Source organism: Myiozetetes cayanensis, unplaced genomic scaffold (genome assembly GCF_022539395.1).
Source record: "Myiozetetes cayanensis isolate MyiCay16 unplaced genomic scaffold, myiCay2020 scf5-8, whole genome shotgun sequence".
In the NCBI taxonomy this organism is placed as follows: Eukaryota; Metazoa; Chordata; class Aves; order Passeriformes; family Tyrannidae; genus Myiozetetes; species Myiozetetes cayanensis.
The window spans coordinates 16,979,273-16,999,269 of record NW_026087742.1 but is presented as its reverse complement, the minus strand read 5'-3'; the positions used below and the strand labels follow the sequence as shown (position 1 = coordinate 16,999,269).

The window sequence follows — 19,997 nt, the reverse complement described above, 5'->3', positions numbered from 1 at the left end:
CAAGACAGTTGGCTGAATGGTACATTGCATTTAAGCATCCTGACAGGACTAGGGTCAGACATCCAACACCCTAGCCCAGGGAGTCTTATTACAGCAAATTTATGAGAGCAGATGTTGCTACAAGCCTTACAAGACTACATGTTGTGTTTGGCACACTGGAGTTAAGCAGCTACATTTTCTCACAGCTGCACAAAGCAGCAGTTATACTGTTTTAACTACATGCTAAAAATGTACCACTGAAGCTAAGCTAGCATGATTAAGGGATCTGAAACCTTGGACAAGTCCTTGACTCTAATAATATGGGTGAACAGCAGGGTCTTAGAAAAGCCCTTTCTGGTTTTTTTGGCAGTTTAGGGAGTAGGTGTTTAATCACTGCTTTTAAAGTCTTCTTTCAGAAAATAATTAGGGCTGCATTTTCATCAAGAATGTTAAATTTATTGTCTCAATGCTATATTTATAAAATAAATTACCAGGAAATGAAGAACAACAAGAATAAACAAGAATTCTATAGATATCATTTACATGAAGAGGCATTTATTTTCAAAAAAATGCTGCATGTAAAATTAGTTTTTCAAAATTAGCTGCACTTGTAATTTGAATCTTTAAAAGAATAAAATAATCATTTCAATGGGTATGGAAGAAAGAATTCCATGCATAAGACTCCACATTCAAATCTAGGAAAAACCTCATGCCATAGTAAGTCTTTGGTGTCATCTTAAAGTGAAGTTTATAAAATGCCATTTACAATAAATTCAAGTTTTCTATGTGTTAATCTACTGAAGTTTTGATTAAAAACATGGCTATAGCTAACAAGAGTCAGGTGCTACTGGTTCACTGGGTGCAACTGCATCCTACTTTATCTTTGCTTCTATTTTCATCAGAAACAGGTCCACTGATGTTGTTTGGTTTAAAATGGCAGAGCTGAGGTGTAAGTATTTCCTTACTGGTTATTTCCCATTTCAATCCAATAAATTTCCAGACACCAGCTCATCATTACTGTGAAACAGATTTGACACTTTTGATATCTTGAAGCACAATTTTTTCTCATTTTTGCTGTTTCCGTTCTCTCCTCCAACTCCTGGGGCTTGGAGGTGGCTGAGGGTGTGAGCAAGTGGCTGGCAGGTACTCAGTTGCTGGCCACAGTATAGAACAAAGATATATATATATATATATATATATATATATATATATATAGCTCACATAAAGCATTTTACTAGAGTTGCTGAAAAAGATCAAGCTCTTTGTAAATTCTTTAGCTCGACATAATGATCTTAAGTATGTCTATCTGCTGACAGTTAATATATAACATTATAAGCAGATATACAGAAGTGACTGAACTGATGTGAGCAGAAGAACCCTATTCACAGCTGCTACGAAAAGCTGACTGAAGCAGCTTAAACCTCCCACCCAACAGCCCAAGACAGCACCAGGTCAGTCTCTTCACTCATTCTGCCCTTCGACATGCAAAGTCCAAAAGGAAGGAGAAGAAACAGGACTGGTTTTACAGGGAAAGTGCTCAGTGGGATGGAGACTATCAGAGACAGAAACTGAATCCCCTGTTTGATCAGAGGTATAGATTCATGTTAGCCTACAATTTCCTGTCATTTATATATAGCACATAACTGCTTCTACGTCCCTGTTTTATTGCCTCCTGAAAAATGAGTGGGTAATTTCACACTTGCTCTTCAATATTAGGTTTATTATACCAAGTTTTATCTTAGAGTATACTTTGAGAACTGATATATATTTCAGAAGAGCAGGGATTTGTAACAGAGCTAGTAGCAGGCCTTTATTATAGAGGTGATAGGAGTCACCATCTGAGAATAGCAGAGGCTTTTTCACAGTGTAATTGGCATTGATTATCTTCTATCCACGTGCACTCTTGCTTATCAGTACAGATGCCCTGGAAAGATGGTTTTATGAAGTGTTTTTGAACAGTACTGTAACTTTCTTTGTGGTAAAAGAAAGTTGATTATCACCTGCAATGAAATCAGATCAGCCAAAAAAGTTAATCATGGATCTACCTGTCTGGTACGGGAGTCATAGGAAGTCAGGGATTATTAGCTTATGAAAGGAGACAGGCAAGCTTCTAGCTTAAAGCAAAAAAACCCCAAAAAACCCAACCCCAAAAAACCCAAACAACAGCATCAAAAAACCAAACCCAATATCAAAAATCCCACCTCAAGCCCCCAGAATTAAAGACAACGTAAGAAATGAAAACAAAATGCTCCCAAAGAGCAGGGTGCTGTTAGTGGATCAAAAGTATCCAGCAAGACGAAGAGCACTAACTGCTTTTGTTCATCTCTTGTGACCACGGTAAGTTCTCAATTCAGTTTATAAAAGCCTTTGCTATGCCATGTCCCTGAAGTGTGTTGATGCAGCTAATGCCAACAGGGCCAAAGAGATGATTAAAGGGATGAGGAAAGGAAGCGATGTCATGCTTCCCAAGGAAGGAAAGGATCAAGACAGATGTAACTTACTCCAGTTCTTAACAACACATTTCTACAAAAAGAGAGCAATACTGAAGCTGTTATTGTCACCATTCAGGCATGATGAAAACTGTTAAAAGTAATGAACTACGTGTCTGAACACATAAGAATGAGGTAAAGCAGGGTATAATGAGTATCAGGCATTTCAGCTAGTCATGAAGCAGGGATAATACGTGTTCTGCAAACTATCCATCAAACCTATCCAACATTACTCCAGCTGACAGATTAAATGGTTGATGTCAGTGCACGTAAAATTATATCCAGGAACTTAAGAAGACCCAGCCCAGTTTTTACAAACAGCCTGAGCCTAGTATTAGTGAATATTACTACCTACTTTCATTCTGCCAAAATGCCGGAGTTTGCACGGCTTGAAACAGAAAAAAGAGAGAGAGATTGTGTGCAGAGAGCTAGGCAAAAGAAAGGCAAATCATAGCGTAAGAGGTGTATATGTGTTTTAAACAAACTGAAACAGTAGCAAAAGAGCTAAAAGAAACTCACATGGAAACAGAAAAGACAGGCATTCTGGGGGTATGGCATACCTGGAGAGAATTATGCAGTAATTTTTAAAAGTTAATGTTTAAAGCATAACCATTTGGAGTGAGTTTATAGCTATTCATCCTTTATAGGACAACCAGAACACTATCTAAGCAAAAGTTTAAGACAGATTGCGATCAAATGATATATATTTGGTAAAACCTGTATTATGGTGGATACTTGGTCACTAAAACAAAAATTTTAGTGTAACTCAATAAGGTGTCCTAATAATGTAGTGGTTTTAGCAGTATTAAGTATGGTGTATAGACTCAACTTTTGCTTGCACAGCAGCACTGGCCCTTTGTTACAGAAAGGAAACAGTGAGTGGGCAATTTCATTTGCAACATGTTTTAGTAAGATCTGCAAACTTGGGCCAGATGATACTAATCTATAATCCAGCTCTATCATGCACGCTGCCTCTTAAAAATCACTTTATTTGCATACAGTAGGTATTCAGGAAAAACATGGAACACAGTGTAAATGAAAGTAACACAACTATGGTTCATCTTGACCAAAAGGAGTGCAATCTAAACAGCTTCCCAGAATATCACCAAAATGGATGAACTCCAAGGTCTGATAATAAATAACATATACCCTTGGAGCTCTGCTCAGTACCAAACTTTGTATCCCTTATGACAAACAGTTGTGTGCTATAAGCACTCAAAACACTTCTGACATTTAGTTTAAAGGAATTCTTTTGCTTTCAATCAGCTCAGGAATATTCTGCTCTTAAATTGACTGCTAATTCCTAACACAAGAACTACTATCCATCCATACTCTGTTATAGAGACTGCTCCTTGATTTGAAAATCCTTCTCTTTCTCCACCAAGGGTGTCAGAAATTGGCACAGGTTCCTTTTGTTCAATTAAAAATGACATTAGGATTTTTTTAATACTCTTTGTACCCTAAAAGTCCCATTCTGTACTATAGTGAAACGCTTCAGCAAATTCATGAACATAACCTGGTAATACCTTCTAAGCTTTGCCTGACTTATCTTCCTCTTACTCTTCACCCTCTTGATTCTGGAGTGTTCAATTCACACTCTTTTCAAGACACTACTTTTCCTATATTTCTTTATAATTTTGCAAATTAGCCTTTGGCTATGAAATTTTAATTTCTGAAAGTTAATAGATATCAGATGTTTTCACCACCTATATACTATATCAGTAGCTTTTTTGTTTTGTTTTTTTTTTGGTTGGTTGGTTGGTTTTTCCCCCCTCTGGAAAGAGAGGGAATGAGAGAGAGAGAGAGGGGAAAAGATAAACCTACTATTTAGAGGGCTAAATATTTTTCTAAGTTGTTTATATTTATGTAATTGTAAGAAAATATTAATTGAAGTTATCATCAGATTTGTAGGCTGACTTTCACTGCATCCCCAAACTTACGTTTTCAAGAAGTCAGCAGATCAGACAAATGATCCAGAAGTAATTAAGGCAAGTGATATCCCAAGCCAGATATGTAGAGTTCTCAGTCACCATGCTAAGAGCATTACTGGCTTTAAGACACTGAAAGTCCATCCATGGTACTTTTCCTGCCACAGCAAGGCCTTTTATCATGTTTTAAAAGAAACTTGGTAAATTCATATTTGTACACAGCTGCTTTCAGTCTGCAATGACGGTACAGTACTATAGGACACTAGTTTAAAAAATGGTTTTTTAAGCAGCAGGCGGTTTAGCATCGTCCCTGTGTCCAATTTTGATACGATTTATTCTCACACAACAGCAATGGTATTTTAAATAACTTCCTCACAGAGATAATTTCTGGATCACTTTTTTTCACATCAGTTGTAACAGCATCCACGGTTCACAAAACAGGTGTTTTCCTTTAGATTGGGAAGAGGCACCTGCAAAATTATATAGGAAAGAAGCTAGGCTGGAGGTATTTTTACCTTAACAACATGTATGTTGAATGCCTTAACAATTTGAAATCAATCCCTGGATGTCTCCTTCTGTGTCACCTTGCAGAATATGTTTCTTTTTCTTTTTGAAATAGGCCTTGAGTTTCTCAGAGGACATTCCAGATGTGACTTACATCTCTGTGCCAGGGGTGCATGGAAGAGATTTTAAATCGCATTTCTGGGAAACAAACATACCTCACTGCTAAAGCATCCCAGTTCACAGTTCTGATTGTAGCAACAAACTTTCAGGATAGAGGGCTCTATCTTTAAAGCACCATTTTTTTGTGCAACACCTTGCTTGCAGATTTTGTAGAAAAATATGGGTGAAATTGGATGCTTTTACTTTTTGCTAAGTGACTGCTATAGAAAAAGAGTTTTCAATTAACAGCTTATAGGCTGACAAGCCTTTATCTTCTTGATAGCCCTTAGGTTAATGACAGGTTAATCTTCCTAAGACAGATCTGACACCTCTTTTTAAGGAAATCAGAAAACAAATAAAATGCTAATCAGTCCACACGTGGTCACATAATTCCTCACTACATCTTGCTGTTAACATGACCAGGAATTATTTTATCAGGGTAAACCAATATTTCATGTCATCTTCAGCAGGAGTCAACAACAGGGAAAGCAAATAAACCAGAATGCAAACTATCGAGATGCTCATACTCAACAAACTTGCAGTGAAAGGAGGAAGAATGGGTTGTGGGAGCACACCTTTTTTCCCAATCTTTTTGAGTGATCAATGTGCATCCTGAAGCATGAAGACTGACAGCACTGATAAGTTTTTACCCCAGCCAGTTTAACTAAAAGCATTACTCATGCCATGCCTTATAATTGAGACTTGTACTAACGTACAGCTTTATTTACTGCTTTCTGACATTCTATTTCTTCTAGCAAAACACAGGAATGTTGGGCAAGTTAAATTATAGGAGCTGTAACATCACATTATTTTCCCAATTTTATATACATTAACATTCTGATCCCTTTCTCTTAGGAATGAAATCTGTAGTGCTTGAGGCCTGGTCTCTATCCAAGGCAAAGCCATTTATTTAGTTCACACACCCCCCCTTCCCCCACCTTTAATCTTTGAAAATGTTTGTGGGGGTTGAATTCTCAACCATCTGAAATAAAAGTGATTCTATCATTTTGCACTTCAGGGAATGTGAGAATAACTTAATTAAAGAAAAGTTAGTTTTTTGTTCTGAATAAAAGATGGTAACAAAGTACTGTGACCTAACTGTCTGAAAGATGGTTTAGGTGCTATTCTAATGAAAAAACATAAATATGAACAAACCTTCACAGAAACAATGCAATTAGTCCTCTTGTCAAAAGCATGACCTATGGTATCACAGTGTAAGAGGCTATTGCCAAATCCGAGATGGTTTAATCCTGAGTTGATCCAATCACTGTAATAAAATTACCATCAGAGAAGAGGAGCTTCATCATCATTCGTGAACTAAAAGATGTGTAGAAATATTTGTGGTTCAGCATATGAACATCCCTTTCCAAAGCACTTGCTAACTATACTGTATATACCAAACACATGCTCCTGAACCTGGTATTCCACACAGCCAGTGTCAAGGACAATTAAAAAAATCAGTGTCTTTCTCTGAACTGCCAACTGGTTTCAAAATGAAGATGTTAAAACCTGTAGTCGGTACTTACTTATAAGAAAACTTTTCAATAAGACATGAAATACAGTAAAATTTAATCCAGTGTATTTACAATTCTTAAATCAGCGTGCAGGGTTAAAGGTATTAGGAGAGCAACTTTTTAAAAGACAGACCAACTTGTGTATGCTTGAGGGAAAAATAACAATGGTTCCTTGAATGACCACTGTGATAAAATCCCCAACAGCTAACCATGCATTTGTGTTTTGTTGTGCAGTAAACGTGAGTTAAACAAATGGAGAGTTACATAAAAATAGGTGTTTGACAACAACAGAAGGAGTACACACTGATTGCTGGCTTTGAGATTATTCCAGGGAAGTTGGTACCCATCGCAATGCTAAGGTATGCTATAATTTATGCATTAAAACCTAACCTAACCAGCTTAACATTAAATGTGCTGATTCTTCCTGGAAAGTGAAATGCCTCTTATAGAATTTTTTTAGCTGCACCTGAGGCTGCTCTTTGCTTCACATGTTTCTTTGAGTCCTCCCTCTGTGGTATTTAATAGAAAAGATTTTTTTTTTCTTTTTACTGTGTTTCCTCTTCCATGTGCCTCTGTCAGTCAATGACAAAGGGAAAACTTGCATTTCAGTGACACTCTAGCCTGTGCACACAAATGAAGATTCCCCTGGGAAAAATCAATGGTTCCTTAATTATTAAAAAAATTGCCTCAGAACCTGAAATGAGGTTTCTCATGTTGCTGGAAAGGAAAACACAAAATCATTTACTATACACACCCCAACAGCGTTTTAAGGCTAGGGGTTTTTTTTGCATGAACTCTTTTAAAAATACCGAGAGCAATTCCTCCTTCGAGAAACCTACTATTCAACGTGTCTAAAGCAAGCAGGATCCAGTACTTGGTGCCCCCTCACATCAGCCTCAGCTCTGTGACAAACACCTGCTGGAGGTTTGCCTTGCCTTAATTTCGTGGTATTTTGCCCGGAGAGCTTTAGTGAAGCAACTGCTTTCTTACCACAGTGGCACAGCAGCTGCGTGAAAACCCAACTCTGCGTCAGCCCAGGAGACAGCCGTGGCTGCGGCGTGGGGACCCGTGTTATTGTCACCCACGCCTCCCAGGAGACTATGCATCAGCTCCCACACGGAGGTGACAGGGCTCACAAAGAAAGAATAAATATTTGCTTCAAATTAGGTCTGGCAAATCGCTTTTGACAGTGTTTTCACAGTCTTTAATGCTTCTGAAAGCACGCTGGAAATCGCTCGGTTACAAAATAAACACTTTGCAAACACACAGCTAGAAGTAAGGTGGGGAATGAGGGACTGTAATACTGTACCAGGGTTCAAAAAGAAAATACAGTATGCTCATCATCCAGGTGATCTAGTTTTCTTTGGAGGTGGAAGTCTCTGTCCTGAAGTATAGCACATTTAAGAACTTGCCTTTTTGCTTGTGGTCCTTTTGTTCCTGCAGTTCTCAGGGCACAGAAATATCAGAACTGATTCCTCAGTATGACCATCCATAGAGAAAGGATGAGGCCAGCTATGCTGAAACCTGCATCACTTCTGCTTTGGTTTGTCTGCTTAAGAATTTTCTCTGATTTTACAGAGTAACTCATGAATAAGCATAAAGTTTGACCTTTTCTAATTTTCTGCTAACACTAAATGGGTTTCCAATGAGGTAGACTGTCCCTGTGGGACGCAACGTTTCTGGGGACAAGCTTCTATTTTGCACAATGTAAAGCCAAAAGCTGACTGTGTATGTTGAGTATTTTCATTCTTATTCTAGCACTGCTTTGTAGGTGTTTGTCAGAAAGCAGGAAAGCAAACAGTGAAATACATTTGTTCCTGTGGCTCTGCTTCCTCCAGAACAAAGGGTTTGCTCTTTGTGGTCCTAATGAAAAAGGCCTCTAGGAAAAAGGTGCAGGAAATTTAGGCACCTAATTATATACGCCTGTCATTGAATGGTAAGGGCTCAGTGAATGAGTGTTCAAAAGGTTAGCAACTGACATTTCAAGTTAGTGCTCAGATTCAGCATTGCCCCCTGATGTAGCAGCACAAAGAAACAACCACAGAAATAAGCTGCAGCCCCCTCTTTCAAAATGACTTCTGATTACCCTTACAAGCATATGGCAAAAAAAGGTCACTTCACCTGTGGACACCTGCTTTTTCAGAGACGGTGCATCCTGGATATGTTCTGGTGACATCATACCACCTCTCCTTGCTCCTGTGCAGGGCAACCACACAGACTGCATGCACAGCATTTCCTGGGTGTTACCAGCTACCTGAACTCTCCATTTTCTGCTTTTAGGAAACTCAAGAGATGAGAATATGAGATGTCCCTTCAGTTTTTGCTTCTCAAAGGTCTTGAGGTTGTGTGTTAACTAGACTCTCCAGAAGACTGAAAGACAAGCAGAATGCAAATTTATTAAATAAACCAATTTATCAAAAATGGGAATAGTAATATGTTTTAATATGAGCAGTTTGCATAATTCATTTTCATACATCACACTGGCTCAAAATATAAATTGTAGCTCACCTTGGAATACTTTAGAGCTATCCTGTATACATTTTCAACACTCAGAAAACATGTTACGTGCAGAAACTATTTACATATTATTCTTTGCACAAAGAATACTGGCTTTATAAGAGTGGTTACTCTGTATAAAATTATATTTGGACCTTTCTGATGGAATATATGGATATATCAATTTCCTAACTGTGGGACTGAAATACTACAGGTAAGTTGGTGACTTACTTTAGCCCAAGGGCCCACCTCATTATCTATTTTGTTCCCAGAAGTGCTATAAGAAAATGCTAAGAGAGAAGAGGAACAGGGCAAGCCATATGTAATGCTTCTGCAACAGCTTTCAGGTACTTTCAGCTGAGGTTTCTTTACATGAAATTTTTGTATATTTCTTTATAAATAGCTAAAGTTTGTTTATGCATGAAAACAAACACAAATTTTCAAAAATATGAAAGCATGTATACTTCCTTTCTGGAAAAAAAAGAATTTGTAACAATGACTATTTTCTTCCTTTTTTTTTTTTTTTTTTAAGAATAAGTGTTTGTATTGCATTTGGAAAAAGTATATATTATGCATCCCTTTTCTTCATTGTACTATCACTACATTTTAGGAATTCATTTATTATTCTTTGATAGGTGACTTAAGTTCAAGAAGCACCCAAAAAGAGCTTAACCCCTCTTCACCTGAAAATCCTCAAAAGATTCTGTAGTTCAAGTGAGAATTTTGAAAAAATGGACTCTAGTGAAAGCAGTGATGCTTTAATTGAAAAGCTGAGTGTAAAGAGGTAGTAGAAAGCCACCATAGTAAAATTTGTCACATTTTTCAACATTCCTTCAGATCCATGCATAGTTGAAGTTTTATTCCATATTCATTTCTACTGTGAAAAGAACATTTATCTTACCTGCAAGAGTCCTTTGAAGGTACTACCACCAAGATAAAGGCAAACTCAGAGCATGTAGTTAGATTTTTCAAGAGCATTTGGCAAAGGATCTCAATCAAAGAAGGTACAGCAGAATACAGAATAAAAAAGCTGTCTTCAGCACTGGCAGCTTTTCAGTTTGGCAGAGATGACTCCAATGCCTTCACTGTTTCCATCTTCTGGAAGGGCAGTTTGAGGAACTAGATAGAGACTGCCCTCAGACTGGAAAGCCAATAGTTTAGATAAATGTAGGATAAAAAACAAACAGTCAGAATGGCAGTGACACAAGTGTATCAAATTAAATTTCAAAGTAAAGCTTCAGCATTTCTATTTTTGCTGGTGCACAGTGACTTATGAAATCTTTAGACAAATGATCCAAATCTGGACCATCAGTGAATTCCTATATTCTACATGACCTAAACTCTTAGACTAAATCCTTGTCTCATATTCCTCTTGGGAGAACTAACAACTTGGCATAGATGAAGCAGGATTAAGTAAGAACAGCAAGCATTGGGATAAATAGAACATAAAGATTATGCTACAAGGTGATTAAATACCAAGATATAGAGGATATATATAACAAAACCAAGGATAACTAATGCTGTAATAGACAAGCTTCATTAAAAAAAGAGAACTAGATGAAGACAAGAGTAATCCAATTGGTGAGAAGAAACATTACCAAAAGAAATTTTAAGAAAATAATACTAAGAACAGAAGAGACGTGCTAAAAGAGAAATTCTAAATCACGAAGAACTTGACTGGTAAATTAATTTAGTGGTAATTTCTGATCAATTTATCAACTATGTAGGGAGATGTAATTTGTTCTAGAAAAGAAAGAAATATAAGTGGAAACTGATGTTTGATATTGGGGAACTTGTGTGTAAATCCCTAGAGAAGAACAGAAAATGGATCAAAAATACAGATGAGCTGAAGGGATAAAAGTGAAGAGTATTAATAGCTTTGTAAAGAACATCAAAAGAGGTGGGGTTGATGCACTTTCCTGTATTTGAAGTGATTTCAGTTTTTCTATTAAAAACAGATTCAAAAAAATCCACACAACTACTAACCATCCTTGTGTGAGCATTTTCACACTGGCAACTTTTGCAAGACTTGAGACACGTCCAAGCATCTGATTCTTATATAAACTGTGGTCAGAAATCCTTAATAAGCCAAACACATATTGCCCAAAGGGCAGTGGTGAAACCCTAAACAAAACTAACTTCACTGAAATGTAGTGACTTGAATGGAAAATTTGATGAAGCAACAGATAGAGAAATGTCACTACACTACAGATGTCACTAAAGAACTCATGGGCTATGAAACTGAGGGCAGGCAAAAATGGATAATTTGAAAAATCAGGATCAGCCAAAGATGCAGTAAACAGTGAGGCAGAGCAGACACCCCATGATTTAGAAAAAAACCCTGGTCTTCTGAAGTGATACATAATGGTGTGAATGGAGTTGGGAAGGAAAATGAGTGTGAGAAGACCTCAAACCAGACCCTGTAGAACACCTGTAAATGGTGAGAGATGGCAGGATCGTGCACTCTTTAATTCCCACTTCATCAGAGGAGCTGGAAAGAAAGCAAACATTTTAGAAAGACTGTGCAAAATCCATCTACTTCAACTATCACATGTGTTCAAAATGTTAAAGCACAAAGTAGCCCCAGCTACTTTGCAATAGAGCTCTTGAAAAGAGAGTGCTTGCCACACTGGAAACTCTAGGGTGGAGAAGTCCCACTTTCTGAAGGCAGCTCCACAGAGCACACTGGGATGCCAGAGACCCACTCTCATGGAGGTGCAGCCCTGTACAGCTGAAGAGCAGGAGGTCCCACGGCACAGACCCGAACACTGCAGCATGGTCCAGCTGCTGGGATGGGGCAGAAGGGTATGTGTGATGCTGCACAGCCTGTGAGCAAACAGCACAACGGACATATGAGAACCGATTTCACAAGAATTACAGAAATCAGCTTGATACACACTTGTGGAGGCTACAAAGACAAATAAAACATGAAACAATTTCCTGTCCTTTTATCGCTACCTAGCAAAGGGTAGGAATTACGTGAGGCACTGTGTTTTCATCTCTGATTATTAATAACAACTCTGTCAAGTCTCTTCTCTGAAAACAGTAGAATAATTTGAAAAAGAGCATAATGTGACAGAAAGATGGAATGAGGTAGTCTAAAAATGAGCATGCTAAGTAATTTTTAGAACTATGCTACCACTGCAAATCTAGTTGATAAGGAAAATTTCAAATGTTAAGACAGCAATTAGACATTAAATATATCCAGGGAAAGTCTTATGATTTCTTTTTCCCTCAAGACAAGACAGATTTGGAAATCAGGATGAAAAGAATGGTATTATGTATCACACAGTGATAACTTGACCAAACAGTAATTTTCTGTTCCTTAATTATGGCAGAAACAAGCAGATGTCCTTGTTATTATAAGTTTGTTTCTGAGAACAAGAACTTTGTCATCTGAACAAGCACTGTACTATACAGTTTTGTAATGCAAATTCCTGTGAACAGCAGATGTTTATTTACCCCCTGCCCCTTGATTTCTCCTTGGAAACCAACTGCTGGGCTTAGGCTCAAGATCCTGAAAGACATACTTGCATTTGCACTCCTTTTGACCACTGTTTCCATGGACTAGGGAAGGCAATTCCTTAACAGCATTTAGCAAACAACTCGGCTGTAAACTACTAATATATCCTATTCCTAACAACCTACAATTCCCAAACTTACTACTGCTTTAAAGAAACAATGATTTCTATATTTCAGGTTTAGGAGGAAGAAGGTCTACATCTTTCAAACTGATCAACCTCTGTTTCATTCCTAGCAAACTTGGTGTTTGACAAAAATGCATAATTATTTCAAGAGTTATTAGTATCTACATTGCACTTGGATAAGAGGTTACAGCAGCTGATTCCAGATTCCTAATGCCTATCTGAAAAACCCTGAGTTAAGACAAACTTCATGAAACACTCATACCCTAAATGTTAGCATCATTGTTTTAATGCTTGTATGGTCAGAATATTTTATGTGAAAAATAAGCTGATTTTGAGATTTTGAGAATTTTTTTAATATTGCTTTTTATAAAATGTGTTCAATTAAATAACCTTTAACCAGGCAATGGTAACCCAACAGCTGCCACGGGACAAGTACCATGTGGCCCACAATCCCTTTAACCACGCTGCTTTTTTATCTTTTCTTCCCAAGAGATAAGGAGGGAAGGGAGCCCAGAAAACCAGCAAAAAAATCCAGTGTTCAGTTCTCAAATCCAGCCTGAGTTGAGCAGAACTTTTCAAAGACTAACCACAGATGACTCGAAAGCTGGATAATTTTCAAGTAACAGCACACCTGGGACTGCAGATTTTCCAGTGGCTTTTGATGTCTCTCAATTGACTCTCTTAAGATGATTCTTTTTGTCATTTGACAAATGTAGTAGTTTCGTCAAAGTGCTCAGAGGAACAGAGGGTAAGCACCCTAGTCTATCACACCTGTAGTATGAAGCAAATCAATACATGAGAAAGAAGCAGCAAGAGAAGAATATTATGTGCTATCATTATCTTGCATTACCTGGCAAGAAGTTATCTTTAAGATTTAAAGTACAGGACTATTCTCATACAGTGCTGTTCTCCAGAGTGACTAGAGGAAAGGCTTTGTTTTATACAATAGATCCTTCTCTGAATGGGCTCCACATCATTCCTGTTAATATCAAATGATAAAACAGGCAATTTTAATTTCAACTGTCAGCTCTAGGAAGCATATATTGCTCAGAGACAGGCACTGGATGTACACTAGCACTGCTGACTAGATCTGCGAAAAAGGCTAGTTGTAATTGCACCAAAGGCAGGTAAAATCCACTTTGTTGTGAAGACTGTGCCAAAATCATACAACCAGAAAGGAGCACCAATGGGAAGATGTCTGGTCGAGCATCACATGGACAGCAACATTTCCTTGTCAGTTCCTGTTGGTAGAGGAACCAGAAGCAAGGCTTCATTTGAAGACTTGTTTGCAAAGTTATTTTCAGACTACAGCTTTGCATGCAGATCCCCAACATGACTTTGTATCCCCTGCCTGAAGAAAAGCATCCCCAACTCTCTCCATGGACATGAAATTAGGATGTATGTCTCCACTGCTTCACACACAGAACAGTTTTATAACATCCCACTAACTTGCCTGGCTCTCAGTCACATATCCATTTGCCCTCACCGGGATGAGGCCCTGTGAGGCAAGTTTTCTTGAGGCAAGATTTCTTCTGGGTACTTGACTGCATCCTTCATGACTAATCATTTCTTGGAACTGGCATGAATTTAACATATCAAGACAATAGCAAGCAAACAGCTGTTGTTAAAAACAAAAGCAAATCTTCAGATTAGCCCATTACAGAGGAGTCTGCCTTTCATATTTCCTGACTTACCTCCACATCCCAGAATGGGTAACATTCAGGGTAGATGAAATGCCTTGACTTGAAGTGTGAGAGATGATGGCCCACCCACAGTAGGAATGACTGAAACCTGCTGTCAGCCTTCTTATTAAAAAGTCAGGAACCGGGACCATAAATCCTTCAAGGAGAGAAAATATGGTACCATAGAAATGACATGACATATAAAAAACTACCCGAAGTAGTTCCAAAACATTTCCAAGAGTGATGTCCCTAAATGGGATCACATTACTAAGGAAGACATATATAATTTCATAGCTGGTGTAGAGTAGCCCTGTCGGAGACTGAAACAGTTAATGATTTACATGGTCTGAGATCACCAGAAGACTTTTGCAAACTGAAAAGAAGCAGCTGCTCACCCAGCAAAGCCCACCCCTCCCTGAATACTGCCAAAGGACCTTCAGATCAGATAAGTGGGTGCCATTGTCCAGCTATCCTTGGTGCAGATGCCTGCCTGAGGAAGGGAAGAGGCTAAGAAGAGGCAAGTCCTGCAAGGTGGGAAAATCCCTTTTCTCATGCCAATGTCCTCATCTAGCCTAGGCTATGCATCTCAAATGTTTGACTGGGACACTATCCATTGTAGAGTCACAGGGAGGTACAAGGTGTTCCCACCTGACCTGGAAGTGTATAATAACTCATAACATCTTTAATATTGTGTGGGGGGCTTCCCCAGCCCCAGTGGACCAAGGCCACCACTTCAACCAACAGACAGAAGCTGTAGCTACCAAGTTTCATTGCTGGACCCCTTGGGCAGTGACTATATACTTCTTTCCACCCTTATCCTTTCTTTCCCTTTCTGTCCCTTATGCATTTCCTGAAGTGTTACCTTTATGCTTTACTGCTATAGATGCTGTACTTTAGCAGTGCTTTATTGCCATAGATGCTTTAATACTACTATGCTTTAATAGTGCTATATTGCTATGCTTTATCTACAGATGCTTTAGTATTAACAATGCCATGTTGCTATAGATGCTCTAACATTGCCATGCTTTAATGGTGCTATATTGCTGTATAGATGATAACATATGTACAGATGTTGTTTTGCTGTAGAATGATAACACCCAAAATGGCACCACACCTGCTTACCTTTGAAACAAAACTGTTCTAAAATAAACCCTACATATATAGGTTTACAAACACCAATTATTCAGTGTTGCTTCACTCTAATCCACCCCAAGGGATTTATTAATAAGAACCTGGGTTACCCTCCCCTTTCTGGGGCGGGTTGCAAGAAGCCCTGGCACCCAGTACACACTGTATTGCTGTGCTAGCCACAGCCAGCTTCTCTTGAGCTACCTGCAATTTCCCAACTTCGCTTTTTGAGAGCAATTTTTCTAATGACCAGGTGTTTATGCCTAATTTGCCTTATTTTTGCTCATCTTTGTACAGTACAATAATAGTCATATGCAGATATTCTTCTGTAGAAGACACAGTATGATAGGAGAGATCTTGGAAAGTGTGGACAGAGGAGGTGGTCTAGAGAAGCGAAGGCATGTGATGGTAAGAGATGGGTTGTAGGTTGGCATCGGGAGATTCCAGCATTATATACAACTCACTGATGGTCAGCTGAAGAAATGCAGACTCAGAGCTGAGCAAAACCTCATTCAGAGGTACAAAGAGAGCAGAGAACAAGCATCCAACTTGTGTGAAATACAACATATATTGGAAATTCTGTTGCACCATGAACTAATCAGTAAAGATTAAGCAAGGAGTATGACACATTAGCAAACACAGAAGTATTACCTCAAGAGGCTTCTAAGATGAGAAGGGAGAAATCCACAATATATTCGTCATGGCTAAAGATTTGAGCTGCATGATTCCCTCTTTATGAAACCTTCAATGCTAGGACCCAAAGGACATTGGAAGACTAAGCATAATAGCAGAAACAGTAGCAGATACTAGGAAGCACATGTATGACAGCTCTGTATTATTGTACTTTTTCTTTAAAGTACTTCTCCTTTTTCCATAATAACTTCATATGGGGTAAATAAATATTATTTAGTTAGACTGTTAAGATTTGATTTGGACTTACATTCTTGGTATTACACATAACATGTTTCTTCTTTTGCCCTTAATAAAAATGTAAGGGTAATAATATGTAGATACAGTTACGCTTACAGAGGCCACTCCATGCCTGCATTTTGTATAATTGATATGTTTTATTCAAAACAGTAATAATTTCCTTCCTTCCCCCATCCAAATTTAAAAACAAAACAAAACCAGCCAACCATGTGATTTGTCTTTCCTGGTACAGTTTCTGTAAGTTCATTGATATTTAGCAATAGATTGAATGTTTGCACTCTTTTGCTTCCTACCTTTGCCAAAACTGAGTTAATTTGTTATTGTGTAGAGCCTGTAGTGTGACTTAAGCTGTAATAAAAAGTGAGCAGAATATTTTCTAAATGTTGCTTCTGTGTGACAGAACTCAATATTTTTCTAATTATCAGTTCAATACTTCAATGATTAACAGTAAACTGCTGTCGAAGTGTCATATTGCAATTCACATTGCTGGCTTTCATTGCCATTTTACTGAATTCAACACTTTCAGTGTCAAAGAAGTTCACAGGAATGCACAAAGAATTGTCCTGCTTTTGTGAAAGAAGCAACTTTATTCAAGTCATCATGTCTTTCTAAATCTGAAAATGAGTACCTTGCGTGCCGTCTGGAAGTGGGGCAACATGAGGTTCTGATGATCTAAGGTAAATTTTGGTGAGCCCTGTTCATTGAATGTTTATCAATAGATTTTCTGTGTCACAGTGGAGACCTGTCTGGCACTAATCCAGGCTGAGTATTAAGTGTAAGTGCAAGTGAAATGATCAGTTCTGCTGTAACAATTTTGCAATCTTCAGTATATGAATATATATGTACCTAATGGATAAAGAAAATAATTCGATATTTCTGACTCTACACTGAAGCAGAGGAATGTATCTGAGACAGAGACTTTTAAAATTTCATACACTGTCTGTGTCTTTTTCCTTTATAACTGTAAAGGTAATTTAAATGTCATGTTCTCCACACTTACTGTTATTACAGTAGTATCCTTCATGAAAACACATAACTTAATCAAGAAAATATTGTATTTCAAGGAATTGAGGGGAAAAATGCTTACCCTGTTACAGAGGTTTTCCTTGAAGACACCTCTTATTAAATTTTGAGTTGGAACACCTGTCTTCTCAGTTCTTCAGAATGACTTGTTTAACTGTATTATGATAAATTGAGACATGGGATTAGTTTCCTATTAGAAAGGCATTATATTATTTGACTATTCATTATATTCATCTGCCTATTATTCACCTATTGTAAGGGTCCAGCCTTGAATGCCCCAGTTGCAGGGGTATTGCAAGGAACAGTGAGACAACTTTAATGGGACACACTTCTGTAAAATAGTAAGTAGGTTTAGGAGTTAATAATTCAGAATGACGGCTAATGCTAGATTTAGGTGGTTAGACTTAGATTAAAACATTTGCCACTATTTGTCTTTTCTTGAAGGAATGAGTCCTGGTATGTCACACAATGCTCCAAACCGCTGCAGCCTCTCTTGTGTGTCTTTGGAAGAGACCAAACAAAAACTGACAATAATGAAATCAGCAAATCAGCCCTTACAAAATGTTGACACAATCTTTAGGCAAAGATGCAAGATGAAGTAAGAGAGCATAAAGAAGCTCTCATAAAAAGGATAGGCAAAGCATGTGTAGAAAGAAGGAAATGAGAGAGCAGCAGTATATTCTCAAGGTGCTTGAAAGAGCAGAGGCAAGGTGTTTTATTTTTATGACTTTTTGGAGTATTACATTGCTAAATTCTATCTCTGTTTCACTTTATACAGTTCCAATTATACTGGCTCACCACGCTGAGCAACAATGGGGACTTCTGCTGCCTGGCCTCATTAATACTGAGTTGCCTCTGAGGCTTTCACAGACAATTTGTCACCTACAAACTAAACACGTTCCAGAATGAAGCTACATCCTTTGGGCTTAAGGAAAAAAAACAAAACCAAACAAAAACCAGCCAGTTATCTTGTGCCTGAGCAACATGTTTGAGTAGTTCAGAGTTTGCAGTTGAAGAATGTACATATGGGAAGCAAATTTTATCTATATCAAGAAGCACACATAGACAGGAGGCTAACTGGAGTAGGTAGTTGCTGGAAAACAGGCCTGACTGACATAATGGTGTCTTTCAAGGGCTTTTTCCAATGGCCAAAAAAGCATCAGGACTGTCACTTTTCAATTAACTACCTATCTGATACAAGGGTTGCAGTGAGATTGATTGTCTCATTTCAGCTAAGTCCCCTGAAAATCCCTAAATGCACAGGAATCATCTCTTCATCATTAAACTCCACTAGGTAAGTTGTGAACTCTTGCATACCTATAATTTGAAGACATGCTTTAAGTGCCTGATCTGTAAATAGAAATGGAGATGTGTGGTTAGTAGAGCACTCTGCAGGAATGTGTGGCTTTTTTACCTATGAACAGCTTTTGACACCTTACCTGTTGAAAAGAAGCAGAGGTCCTCAAATGCTTTTTAAAATGCAAGTCATTCCCACCTGCCCAACCCCCAAAATAGAGCTGTAAGCAAAAGGAGCTACTTTAGCATCACTTTGTAAAATTTGCTCCCAAAAAAGTCTTCAGTGCCATGGGATTTTTCAAACTACATTTCAACTAAATCATTTTTCCTGAAGCTAAATATATTCCAGTCTCCTATGATGAAAAACAGTGGCAGACCAGGCAAGGTTTCTGAACACAGATGCATTTAAGTTCCAGAAAACTTTACTGAAGCATTCAAAATACAATTTTAAGGAGTTCTCATCAGTTTAATAGGCATGTCTATATCAAAGAAAATAATAATGTAGTCCTTAAATTATGTAAATGCTTTGTATACTTAATTTTAGGGCTTAAATTCTACATATTTGAAATTCAAAAATTTATAAACTTACCCACTGGCATTTAGGTTTGGAAAATAAATTGTTGAGAATCTCAAGATCACAGGGGAAAGGCAAGCTTACTATCATAAAAATACAGAGCTGAGTGAACTTCCAGAACATATTTCTCATCCTCTCATTTTGCCCAACAAAATCAACAGAAGAATGAAGAGGCAATTTTGTTTTGGTGAAACGTGGAGGACATAGCACAGGAAAAACTGATAAGTGTAGATGGCACACATGGGTGTAACTTGTTTTCTTATTCTAGGTCTGAAGCCCATTGAGACCTGCTGAAAATTCTAACCTGGTCCCTGAACGGACCTGAACGCCCATGTTATGATCCAGGCATGTCATGATCCTGGATGTCATGATCCAGGCAGTTGTGTTCAGCACAAGAAGCCTACAATTTCTGAGCAGCATAATGGGGTGAAGACAGGCAGGAAATGTTAATGAGAGCACACCCTTCCCCTGCAGTTACCACCCTTGCTCCTTGTGAATGCAGACCCGGCAGTTCATTGCCCTAATCCAGCCCCTCTCCTCTCAAAACATCCTCAGGTGCTGCCTCTCACATATGACCAGGTTAGCTGTGGTCTTCAGTGTGTCTTTAGATATAGGGACTTCTGCTTACTTTTGTGCTTTGCCAGAGCC

The 19,997-nt window shown here is 38.2% G+C and overlaps 1 protein-coding gene across 4 annotated transcripts in view; it reads right to left on the bottom strand.

The window, feature by feature from the left end:
* The window catches only part of GUCA1C (guanylate cyclase activator 1C), a 67,947-nt gene extending 50,314 nt beyond the window's left edge, over positions 1 to 17,633 (bottom strand). For 2 of the 4 annotated variants that reach the window (XR_007631005.1, XR_007631006.1), the window contains exons 1-8: positions 17,544 to 17,633; positions 16,178 to 16,276; positions 14,411 to 14,555; positions 13,567 to 13,695; positions 13,348 to 13,487; positions 9,971 to 10,210; positions 8,695 to 8,943; positions 6,215 to 6,326 (exon numbers count right to left, since the gene is read on the bottom strand). The gene's annotated coding sequence lies outside the window, so the exon portion shown is untranslated. The remainder of the gene's footprint in view (positions 1 to 6,214; positions 6,327 to 8,694; positions 8,944 to 9,970; positions 10,211 to 13,347; positions 13,488 to 13,566; positions 13,696 to 14,410; positions 14,556 to 16,177; positions 16,277 to 17,543) is intronic. The other 2 variants (XR_007631007.1, XR_007631008.1) reach the window with 2 other exon arrangements.
* Between the last annotated feature and the right edge of the window lie 2,364 nt (positions 17,634 to 19,997).